Source organism: Lepus europaeus, chromosome 6 (genome assembly GCF_033115175.1).
Source record: "Lepus europaeus isolate LE1 chromosome 6, mLepTim1.pri, whole genome shotgun sequence".
In the NCBI taxonomy this organism is placed as follows: Eukaryota; Metazoa; Chordata; class Mammalia; order Lagomorpha; family Leporidae; genus Lepus; species Lepus europaeus.
The window spans coordinates 69,650,503-69,663,575 of record NC_084832.1 but is presented as its reverse complement, the minus strand read 5'-3'; the positions used below and the strand labels follow the sequence as shown (position 1 = coordinate 69,663,575).

Below are 13,073 nucleotides of genomic sequence, written 5' to 3'. Positions count from 1 at the left end.
AACGGCTTGTTTTAAATCCAAGCTCTTCCTCTGCGATAGAAGTCCTTGAATTCCTCAAATTGTTTCTTTGATTTGTTTTGTTTTGTTTTGTTTGTTTGATTTTGCTCTGTTTTATTGTCTTCATTCCCAACATCCAGCCTAACGATTAAAAGTGGCAACAGAAATAAGTGGGCTAGTCTCATGCTTTCTCTTTTCATCTATCCTTTTCTGGCATATTTTCCATGTGACAAGAAAAGTTCCATTGCTAATATTATTGTTTTATTAGAAATAAACAAGCCTTGAATCTGGTTACCAGTGTGAATTCCCATTCAATCAGTTTGCCATTATGTTTTCACATGATTTCCTTTGGGTTATACTCTAGGGTGATAAGGATAAAAATTATAACTGCTACCATTTAATAAGCATCTGCTAGGTAAATTAGCCCTTAGCCTTTACTATTCACATTTTACAGATGTGATTTCTTTGTAGGTACAAAAGTGAAAAACCTTAGATTTGAACCCTGTTCTGAGAGTCTGACACCAATGCCTGTAGGTATTGTACTATTCTACTTTGCTTTATGATTTTGGGTTTAATATTTATTCCTGCTTGCAAAAATGTCATAGAAGTATCTATGAGAAATAAATGTTGGTCATTTGGATTTCCTCTTTTGAAAAATGTCTGTTTATGTTCTTTGCCCATTTCTTCACTGGGTTGTTTGTTTCGCTGTTGTTGAGTTTCTTGATCTCTTTATATATTCTGGTAATTAATCCTTTATCAGTTGAATAGTTTGCAAATAATTTCTACCATTCTGTCGGTTGCCTCTTCATTTTCCTGAATGTTTCTTTCGAAGTACAAAAGCATCTCAGTTTGATGTAATCCCATTTGTGAATTTTGACTTGATTGCTTGTACTTCTGGGGTCTTTTTCAAGAAGTCTTTGCCTGTGTCAATGTCTTGCAGCATTTCCCCAATGTTCTCTAATAATTTGATGATGTCAGGTCATAGATTTAGGTCTTTAATCCATGTTGAGTAGATTTTTTGTAAGCTGTAAGGTAGGGGTCTTACTTCATACTTCTGCATGCAGAAATCCAGTTTCCCAGCACCATTTGTTGACATTTTCCAAAGGAGGAAATCCAAATGGATAACAGACACATGAAAAAATGTTCACGATCACTAGTCGTCAGGGAAATGTAAATCAAAACCACAATGAGGTTTCACCTCTCCCTAATTAGAGTGGCTTTCATACAGAAATCAACAAATAACAAATGTTGGTAGGATGTGGGAAAAAAGGTACCCTAATCCACTCTTGATGGGTATGTAAAGCAATTATGGAAGACAGTATGGAGATATCTCAGAAATCTGAGTAACGAAGTTTGTAACTGTGAAGCTGTATAGTTCTGCATACATTCCTATGTACTTACTTTTAAGGGTATGGTTTAAAAACTTGCCATGGGAGCCCAAATTCCCTTAAGTTGGGTGCTAAAAATACCACTTTAAGTGTTAAAGTAATCATATGAGTAGGATTAAGGGTCTGGTAATAATAATATTCAAAAGCGGTGAAGGCTCCAACACGGGAAGCAGTCCACACAGCAGACTCATAGAATGACAATTGCTTTAAATAGCACTCTGACCTCAGAATGAGCCCTTTAGGCATTCTGGTCTGGCTGAAAAGCCCACGAGAGCATTTCAGCCATGAAAAGTCAAGTCACTGAGGCAAGTAATATCCTACATGAAAGATCTCCGTGGGTGAGACCCCAGTGGAAAGAAGTGGTCATCAAAGAAGGAGGTACTTTTCTCTGAAGGGAGGAGAGAACTTCTCTTTTGCTTATGGCCTTTTCTAAATACTGACAGAGTTGTGGATTCCAAAAGGCTTCCATAGACTAGGCAGCTCATGTGAAGAGCCTGGGATAATCACTGACATCATACATAAGAGTGTTAATTCTTAAATTAACAAGAGTCACTGTGCACTAACTTCCCATGCAGAATCTCTGTCCTCAAAGAGTTGCATTATAACTATATCTAAGTGCTCCCAAAAGATATATCATTCTTGAGTGCTTCGTTAAAATTAATTAATTTTCTATAATAAAATAAACAAACAAAAGAAGTGAAATTAACTTCAAGATTCAATGACTTTGAACAGCCCTTGTCTTGACTGTTGAGGAACATTTTTTTTTTTTTTTAAACCAGGAAAATTGTTGAACTCTTTACTTAGCATAGAGTTGATCTTCTGTGAATAAAGTCAATTGGAAATGGATCTTAGTGGAAAATGGGACTAGGAATGGGAGAGGGAGGAGGAGGTGGAGTGGGAGAGTGGTTGGGAGGGTGGGTATTGTGGGAAGAATCACTGTATTCCTAAAGTCATACTTATGAAATGCTTGAAGTCTGTATTCCTTAAAAAAAGGTTTCTTTGAGCAGAAAAATAAATAAAAATAAATAAATAAGAAGAAAATAAAATGAATTAAATTAAGAAAAAAAAGAAAAAGAAATGTTACATACAGACAAGCTAAGCCAGCATGGCAGAAAAAATAATGACACATGTTCCATTATAATATACTGCTGTAAGATGTGAAGGAAACCACAAAAGAATAAATAGGAAAACAACCATGAAGAAAACATGATACACAGACAAAAACTTCAATTAAACTTTTTTTTAAAGATTGATTTTTTTTTCTTTTATTTGAAAGACAGAGTTTGAGAGAGAGGAGGTGAAACAGAGACAGAGATTTTCCATCTGCTGATTCACTTCCCAAATGATAGCAATGGCCAGGGCTGGTCCAGACTGAAGCCAAGAGCCTCTAGATTGTTTCAGGTCTCTCACGTGTGTGCAGGGGCCCAAGCACTTGGGTCATCCTCTACTGCTTTCCCAGGTGCATCAACAGAGAGCTAGATCAGAGATAGAGCAGCCAGGACTCGAACTATGTGTCCATATGTGATACTGGCATCTCAGGGGAGGCTTAACCTGTTATTCCGCAATGCTGGCCCTTAAACTACTTTTATGAAGGATTTTTTTATATGATTTTTTATATGATTAAATTTTTATTTTTTTAATTCACCCAAGAATTTTGAGTGCTCATGTGTATTATAAGAAAAACTATATAAAGATTAAAGAGATAAAATGATCTATTTGAAGACATAGACCAACAATTTATAATCAAGATATTAATGGGTATTTTTCTTTTTAAATAGGCTTATAAATACTAAAGGAAGCAGGCTGTCTGTTGAGATAATATAAGTTTAAGCAGGATCAATCCATACTTTATTACTTAAGTCATTCTCTTTGATTTTAAGCATGACATTTATTGAAAATTTAATTATATGTTTATTACAAAGAAAAATTTTATTAATCAAACATTACAAAAAGAAAAAAAAATCTCATTAATCAAAACTGGACAAGAGGTAAATTTTAATTAACTATAGTAGACATTTAGGGAAAAGAAAACAACATAAGTTTCTATTTTAATAAATATATATATTTAAATATGGGAAACTCCTTTAACTTAAGTAAATTTAGCACAAATTCCAAATTCATCCTAGATATCCATACGTTTTAAAATCTACCTGAAGTTTTAAATGTATTAACTGTAATATATATCTGCAAAATATGTTAGGAAATGTCATGAAAAAAATAACATGGTCATATTGATATCTGCATATTTAGAAAAAGTTATAGTTTGAGAAACAAGCAAATAATTAATTAAATTTTGTGAGATTGTACCAGGCATAAATATTCTTACTATGAGTTTTAATGCTCAAAACATAAGTGTGAATTTAAATGTTTTAATGTATAAATGATTCTAATTTTATCAATTAAAGGAAAATTTAGTTTTGAAAATAATTTTTAAATGTACCAATTTTATAGGGTCCACAGCTATAATGATTTATTGCTTAATAAATAGATATTTTAAAAACTATATAATTTTAATAGTTTTAGAGTTTCTTTTTATTCTAAAATGTGCCATAAACACAACAACATTATATGTTTTTTTACCACTAATTTTCTGGGACTCAGTGGGCCGTACATGACCATTACAGTGGGGACTGCTTTCCCTGGGTGTACTTCATGATGGAGTGTATTGGCACTGCAGCCAGCTCCCAGAAGGCAGGTTTGGTCTTCACTCATTCCATCAGAAAAATAGAAACAAAAACTTAGAAAAGTATCATTTTCTTATTGAGTACTAATTGCATGCCTGCATCAATAGTTTTCACAATGTTTGAAAATTGAGAGTTTTATGTTCCTGTTATGCTTCCACATTTATCATCTTGCAGTCTTCTGTAAGTGAAAGTTTGTCCTCTTCTCACTTCTGGTATTGAATACCATTGTGGATCCATGAAATCCGTCTTTGATTTATTCAACATATTTTGTGCTTCATTGCTATAATTATTTAATGTAATTATTTATTCAATCCTTACTATTGAATAGTATTAAATACTATTATTATTATTATTATTATTATTATTTATTCAGTCCATACTACTGAATGCTTAGCTGTATGTATTAGGATACCTATAGTAGGGGACAGCTCCATGGCACAGCAGGTTAATCCTCTGCCTGCAGCACATCCTATGTGGGCATGGGTTTGAGTCCTGGCTGCACTTTTTCCAATACAGCTCTCTGCTATAGCCTGGGAAAGCAGTAAGAAGGTGGCCCAAGTGCTTGGGTCCCTGCAACCACATGGGAGACCGGGAAGAAGTACCTGGCTCCTGGCTTTGAATGGGCGCAGCTCTGGCTGTTGCAACCATCTGGGGAGTGAACCAACGGAAGGAACAATTTTTTTCTTTGTCTCTCCCTCTCACTGTCTGTAACTCTACCTCTCGAATAAATAAATAAAATCTTTTAAAAAAAAGATACCTAGAGTAAAATGCACAACACATATTAACATATGTAACAGGGTAAATTTGAAGCATTAACATTACTCTGGCATTGTTAGGAGGGTGAATAAAAAACTGGAGTGGTTGAAGGCAGACGAAAAAGTGTAGAAACTCATTCTTAACTAAAGCTGTAGTGATACAAAAGGAAAAGCTGTTATTGCATCTTGTCTAATGGCACAAGATGGGTAAAGCATGAGGGACACAGAGACAAAGAGATGCTTGAACACGGCATAGAACTATTTGAAGCAAGATGTCAGAGAAGTCTGGTTCAGATGCCCCTTGATTTGTTTGGGTTCAGATTTCAGTTTCTAAGGCCCTCTTGTCTATCTTGGAGAGAAAAGTGTACATAAGTAAATGAAACTCCAAAGCCCAGAAATATTCCATGGCACATTGGCCAGTTCTGGCACTGAAAGGGGAAATTCAGAGAAGTCTTAAATCTATCTGGGACTATTGATCTTTCCCTCTCTTCTGTCTTCAGCTGGCTGTGAATGAGGGTTGGAAAGGGGCACTTTCACTGACTTTTTAGGGCAGGCTGACTGTTCCTCAGGCCATGGAGAATGGACAAAAATGAGGGCAGGGAAAACCTATAATTCAGACCTCTTTGCTCAGCTCTTCCAGTCAAATATCAAATTTACAATCTAGTAAATATTCACAAGTATAAGGGACTCTAAATCATGTTTGATCTCAGAAACACTGAGAAAAACCAGAAAAATGGATGTGCTGCCCTTTTCTCTTCCTTTGTTTTCAAACCAGTCTATCTTCCACAAACCCCTCTGTGATGCTTTATTGAATTTCTTCAATTTTGCAGGTTCTTCCTTTCTTGTTGTGGTTTCCTTGTTACATATGAAGAGCTGACTTTATGAATGAACATGTGTTCAATACCTTCTCCTCAATCTTATATAGATATATACATTAATTATTTAAATAACAATCATTTAATATCACATAGTATGAATATTTTGACATACACAATCAACTGACTTTATCTGAATGTTCTATTTTATAGGGACTCTACTAATCATCAGCTCACATTTTAAAATATGCAGCATAACATTTCACCCAAATTTAGAATATCTCTAGAATATACAATTTTTAATTTCAATACTGCAGTGTAACATTTTAGAACAGAAATTACTCCTGAAGTACCAGTCATACAAATTAGGAAATACTCATTTCCTTAAATTCATTACTTGTTAAAATAGATTGAATTTGTTGAGTAATAGAAATTTACTAAATAATACTGTTTGGTGTACCCTAGATTTCAAGATTTAAAGAAAAAACTAATAACTGGCTCTGTTCTTACTTAGCTATAGTATTTTCTGAAAGTCTCTTAAAATTTCTTTGCAAAAAAAGAAAGCCTTCCTTGTAACATGAAATTTCTGTGATTCAAATACCCTTTTTTATATTCCAGCTGACAGTAAAACAGAAACATAATGAAATAGACACTTTTTGTATACTGAATTCTTATTTCAGATTTTTTATGGTTTCAATTTTTGAATGTAATGGAACAAAAACTTCTTTGCTTCAAAAAATCAGGATTATAAGTATGCAATTTATCTCTTTCATACAGGCAGACTGTATGAAACATAAGGAAGTTTCAATTTAAAGATATATTTAAAAATTGTTCCACTCAGCAGTTAAGAAGCTGTGTTAGATGTCAGCACCCACAACAGAGGGCCTGGGTTCTGTGTTTGTCTTTGGCTCCTGACTCAATCTCTTGTTGAGGTGGACCTTAAAAGGCAGCAGCGATAGCTCAAATGGTTGAGTTCCTCCCACCCTTTTGGGAGAACTGTAGTGAGTCCCTGGCTTCTGGTTTTCCTCTCTTACCCTGCCAGTCCACTGCTATTGTAAGCATATGGGGAGTGAACTAGCAGATGGGAGCTCTCTCTGCCTGTATCTGTCGTGCTGTCTCTAAAATAAATAAATAATTCATTTAATAGTTATTAAATTCTGAAAATTTTCACACACACACACTCATACAAAAACTGCTTGCACCAAAAAAATGGCTGTTATACAATTGACTGAATTAATAGATGGAAACAGATGGAATGAAAAAATTAGGTGAACCATTTATCCAAAGTCAGCCCTATTATTTTAAGTTCAACTTCTGCTTTAAAAGACTAACAAATTCAAATTTTCGCTTATACAGGGAAAAGAAAGTCCTGATCACAACATAGGGCTAATGGTTTAGCGGTATATTTCTAGCTGGTCTAGGACATCTAAGAGCAAAGAGTCTAGGACTTCCCACTACTTCTGAGGTGCTGTAACTTTAAATGCATGCACACTTTGACCTGACATCTGATGAAACATTGATCCAGAAAATAATTATAAAAAATATCTTAAAAGGAATTGGCCACCAGTATATACACGTGATTCTAAATCGGGGGTGCTAAATTTTTGTGTACCTTGGTCTGCACTAGAAATCTGAAACAATCTATTTACTCTAATTCAGATTGAACAATATTTGTAAACAATATGCATAGTATCATACAGGAAAAAGTATCTAAATATATTTAAGATATGCTAAACAAATTTGTGGTGCAGTAACGTATTTATTAAAGCATAAATAAAAAGATACACTGGTAATTAGACTAATTTTGAAGTAATGATCAACATACAGATAGATGTGAGAGTACTTCAAAGAGTTCATGGAAAAAAGTATGAATGGATTTCAAAATTTGTTCCACCAAAATTAATTTATATTTAAATTTCACTTTCTATGAACTTCTTGAAGTGCTCTCATGTATAATATAAAAATAATATAATTCATAAATACCTATGATTTCTACTACTGACATAGACACAGGCACTGCTGGAAAACCGATTTTTTTGAAATCTATTCATAATTGAAGGAATTTATATATTCCTTTGTTAAGCTTACATGTAAATCTCCATATTAGTTAAGCAATATCTTTAAATTTTATGCATCACATTCCCAAGCTAAGAAATTCTTCATGTCTATTTACATTGGATTATAAGACTAATGAGATTTTATTGATTGGAACGCTCTAAATAGCTAGTTGTTTTCCAGGAGAGGCAATTAGAAAATTAGAAAGATTTTCTGGAAGAAAGCATCCTCTTTGAAATTTAAAAACAGGCTTATCTTTATTCAAATATGCAGCAATTTATATTATGAATGTCCTAGAATATCTAATGGAAAAAAGAGATCACAACACACAAATAAGCACACACATATACACAGAGAGACATTTATTTCATGAGATAAAATTCTGAAGATGTGGGAAAGATCCAGAAGGCTTAACATGTAAACACAAGATACTTAAGGAGAAAACAAGGGACAGGGGGATTAAAGGAAAAATGAGGCATAAGCAGCAAGGAATTTTTAAATGAGTGACAGAGAAGAGAGGTGAGGACATGAGAGAGAGGAGACAAAGGAAAAAGAAGAAAAAGAAAAAGAAGAACAGAGTGAAAGAGAGAAAGAAAAGTATGCCTCTCATCTGTTGGTTCACTCCCCAAATATTTGCAAAGCCGGGGCCAAGCTGAAAGAAGGCAGGTGTAACTGGGAACTAAATCTGGGTCTTCCGTGTCAGTGTGGGGACTTAACTTCCAGAGCCATCACCTGCTGCCTAGCAGGCAGCAGCAATTGGGAGCAGAGCTGGGACTCAAAGATAGCAACTCTGATATGAAACGTGGTCATTCCAAATGGACATGTAACTGCTACACAAAATACCCATCCCCTCAATGTTTTTCAGCAGAAAAAAAGCTTGAACAAATTTTGTTATATCCCTATGTGAAGTATGTGATGCTATAGAATATCTGAATTATAAGATTTCATTTCCAATGGATGCTGAGGTTTTATCTCTCCTTGCTAGAGAAAAATTTCATTATTTTAGATTATTTAAACACTAATTGAATGTCTACTTTATGTTAGAACTTGGTTTTGGCATTTTGTTTTATCTTAACTACTTTATTTGATTAACCAAGGCTTCTATATTCACATTGACCCTGTCCCTGTATATTTAAATATACTTTGCACTACAATTCAGCTTGCATTCTATGTCCTGATCATCCATTCATTTTTTCTTGTTGACTATGCTCCCAGCCCCCTGCCTCCCTTCTAATTCTGCCAAAAATTCAGAACTCAGCTCAAATAGTAAATTTTCTATGATTTTTTTTTTTTAATTTTTATTGACAGGCAGAGTGGACAGTGAGAGAGAGAGACAGAGAGAAAGGTCTTCCTTTACCATTGGTTCACCCTCCAATGGCCGCTGTGGTCAGCACGCTGCAGCCGGCGCACCGCGCTGATCCGAAGAGCCAGGTGCTTCTCTTGGTCTCCCATGTGGGTGCAGGGTCCAAGGACCTGGGCCATGCTCCACTGCACTCCCGGGCCACAGCAGAGAGCTGGACTGAAAGAGGGGCAACCGGGACAGAATCTGGCTCTCCTGTATGATTTGTTTTTTAAAATTGATTTGTCATTAAACTGCCTTTAGGGAGGGTGAGGGGGTGATAAAATATTATCCTTTTTATCCACATGAAGAAAAAAACACTCATTTTCTAAAAAATGTTTGTGAGAACAGTGATGAGGTAACAGTATGCTACACAATTCCTGGTTCCCTATTGCATTAAGGGCTCCTGTTGTCAAATAATTTTAACTTTCTATCGTAGCTTATTTAAAGTCTATTGTGAATTAAAAATACAAGCAGAGAGAAACGGTATTGATTTGGAAAGACATATGAAGCAAATAGTAAATACAATTCTATGAGAACTTGGTTAACATATATATTTTAGAAAAAAATATGATAAACACTTGAGTCAAATGAACAAGGATTTGATAGAACCAGTTAAACTAATACTGTAATGGAAATAGCATTGGGGTCCCATGGTAATGACATGAAGAACAGCTAACCCGTATAAAACAGATACCTTGTGCCCTGCTCTGCCCTTTTATGCCTCATCTAAATTACTCCTTAAAGTCATTTTTAGAGATGAATACTATCATTATCTTTTTATACAAAAGTGAATGCCAGGACTTCGAGAAGTTAAATAACTTGCCCATGATCACACAGAAATCCATGCAGCCTGATTCCGTAGTCTAAATTTCTTATCAGTAGCGTGCATGTCTTCTAGGTAAGGCAGATGTGACATGCTGAAAATAGGTATCCAGAGTAAGAAAATATGCATTAAGTTCTGCCTCAAAAATGTTTAGTTGTGTGAAAATGACAAAGCTAGTTAACTTCTCCACATCTCTACTTCTACATTTTCAAATGTGGACATTTATTCGAGATATTTCTCATTATGGAATAAGAACTGGGGAAACGTAAATCAAGGCCTCCTTCAAAGTTAATTTCCACAAGGTTGTGGTGAAGTTTAAATGTGAAAGTATGTGGTCATTTATAAACTACTAAATAACAGGGAGATAGTAGCGTTATGTGACAATCCTAGGATTGATAGGCGAAAGAGCTGAAAACTGTCTTGTTCAGTCTCACCAGAATCATTTGTTTCTTCCCACATAAACATATGCCAAATAATAGCACTTGATTCCTCAGAATGGTAGAATGATGATTTCTTGGCAGGCCAGTATTCTAAGTAGAGATGTCAAAGGTCAGATGTGTGCTTTTTCTTAATGAAAATTTAAGCCATGTATCTCTTAAAATGGCATGTGGGTCTTTATCATGCACTGTTATAAATGCATCCTAAATAGCATTGACTTACATTTTGGATTACATATTATTTAAATTTTGATAAAGAGCTAGAAAATTATATTTCAACTCCGAAGGAGACATCAAACAAACAAGTAACTTTAAATCACCATCAGCTTGGACTAGATTAAATCAGCACAGTGCTTTCAGGATTGTTATCACCAACTCCTTGATTATTACATTCATAGACTTTAATTTTAAAACTTACATATATTTACTACATATTATATTGATATTAAAAAGAGATGCTATTAAATGACATTTAAGTGAGAAATTTATTTGTTAAAATATGATGAATGGGGAACATTTAAGTCATTTTATATAAGCTATGAATTACACATTAATTTAGGGTAGAGATTCTAGTTTTTATTTCATTCAACAACATTTGTCACTGTGTCCTTATGGCAGCACACTAATTCTTTGTATTGTATTTTCTCTAGATGGTGATGTACAGGCATAGTTATCAATTGTACAACTAATTGTAGCCTTAAGAATGTTGTGTAACTACTGTCCCTGACTTGCATTTTCTCTTCTGTAAAGTGGAGATAATTAAATCTTTACCATTTAGGGTTACTTCAAGCATAAAAAATAATAATGAATATAAAGTGTTTTGTACATAATATTTCATAAAATATGTTTTTATTATTATCATCATCTCTATCATCATTATTAATTTCTCTGGTGACTCTTTCTCAATCTCAAAAAGTTCCCTCTCCCATTCATCCCTTGAACACTGTTACTACCAAGGGATCAAAATGAAGCCCAGTATTCTCATTCTATAGGCACGTATTTCTCACACATTAGCTGCTATCCTCGTGTTAATTATAGTCTGCATATGCTAATTTTCTTACAGTATTTCAATAATACCTTTTATTACCCACTGTATGCTATTTGCCAAGGTTTCAGTGATACAGAAATGTACACAACAGACAAATACATACCTTCAATAATGACAGAGGAGAAGGAGAAAGACACAAAGTGAGTGAACATGTGAATGAATAAACCAGTAAATGAATGAATAGAAAAGTCTAGAGATCACAGAGATAAATACAATAAAATAAGAGAGAACAGAGAGTTCTAGAGGCAAGGAAAGATTGCTTCCTTATAGAGGCCTGGAAGGTGGTCTTACTGATTTATGTATGTTTGAATAGAGGTTTGAAGAATGTGAGGTATCAAGTTAAACTTCTGTTTAAGTTTAACACATTCCTAATGATTTTTCCTAAAAGGCTAATATCAAGTACAAAGAACCCGATTCATAAGAATAATTGGGGGTTTGGTCAGTTTGACAGGAGTAGTGTGTGACTGGGAGAGTGGGAGATGACCAAGTAAAAGAAAAAAAGGGGGGGGGGGCAACTCTGTGGTGTAGCAGGTAGAGCCAATGCATGCAGTGTCAGTATCCCATACGGGAGCCAGTTCATGTCCCAGCTGCTCCACTTCCTATCCAGCTCTCTGCTACAGCCTAGGAAATCAGTAGAAGGTGACCCAAGTCCTTGGGACCCTGAATCCACGTGGGAGACCTGGAGGAGGCTCTTGGCTCCTGGCTTCAGACAGGCGCAGTTCCAGCCGTTGCTGCCAACTGGGGAGTGAACCAGAGGACGGAAGACCTCTTTCTCGCTCTCTGCTTCTCTGTGTAACTCTAACTTTCAATATAAATAATCTTTAAAAAAAAAAAGAAAAAAATATAGCAGGTGAAGTGTAGCAGATGCATTTGATTTACATTAGGGAATGTGGTTCTTTTGCCTAGTGAGATGAAGTAGCATTGGAATTTTTCAAGCACTAGAATGAAGGTGATCATCTTTAGCAGGACTGATGTAACTGCTGTGTTGACAGTGGATTGAAGGGAGCGGGGTCAGAATAAAGGACACACTGTTGGGTATTGCAATAGCCATGAGAAGACCTCTAGATGGCTGAGACAAATTACGGTGGAGAGTTTGACATGTGGTCCAACACTAAATATATTATGAAGGTAAATCCAGTGGATTGTTGATGGCTTGAATATTGGCTATGAAATGTAACATTAAAAAGATAGATCAAGGATGACTAAACATTCTGGCCTGAACAGATGGAGCTCCAACTTACTGAGAACACTAGGAAAAAGAGGTTTTGGGATGCAATAAAGATTAGTATTTGGCTTTTGCATGTTAAATTTGAAATCTGGAGATATATATTTGACAGTCATCAACATACAAATAGTATTTAAAGCCATAAGCCTGAATGTCACTTAGCAAGTGAGAAGTGAGTATAGATAGAAATAGTAGTTAGAAATTTGAACTCTCTGACATTTCAAAATTTGGAGGTTGAAAAGATGAGGAACAACCAGTAAGGATATTGAGAAACTAGACAGCAAAGCAGGAGAAATATATAGAATGTAGAATAGTGGAAGACTTGGGCATGTATTTAGGTAGCTCAATAACTGTGGTAGTGGAAGTATACAGAAGTTTCTTCTCATAATTGATTTTATTTTCATAGAAAACAAAGACACCACCTGAGAAAGAGAAGACTTGTGTACTTTCTGGGTTTTTTAGGAAAAATAGAATATAAGTGCAATGATCACCAAAGAAAGTGGG

At 35.0% G+C, this 13,073-nt stretch overlaps 1 protein-coding gene across 6 annotated transcripts in view; it reads right to left on the bottom strand.

Moving 5' to 3' along the window:
- Positions 1–13,073, bottom strand: part of TRPC4 (transient receptor potential cation channel subfamily C member 4) — a 160,320-nt gene that overhangs the window by 109,467 nt on the left and 37,780 nt on the right. The gene's annotated exons all lie outside the window — the stretch shown is intronic.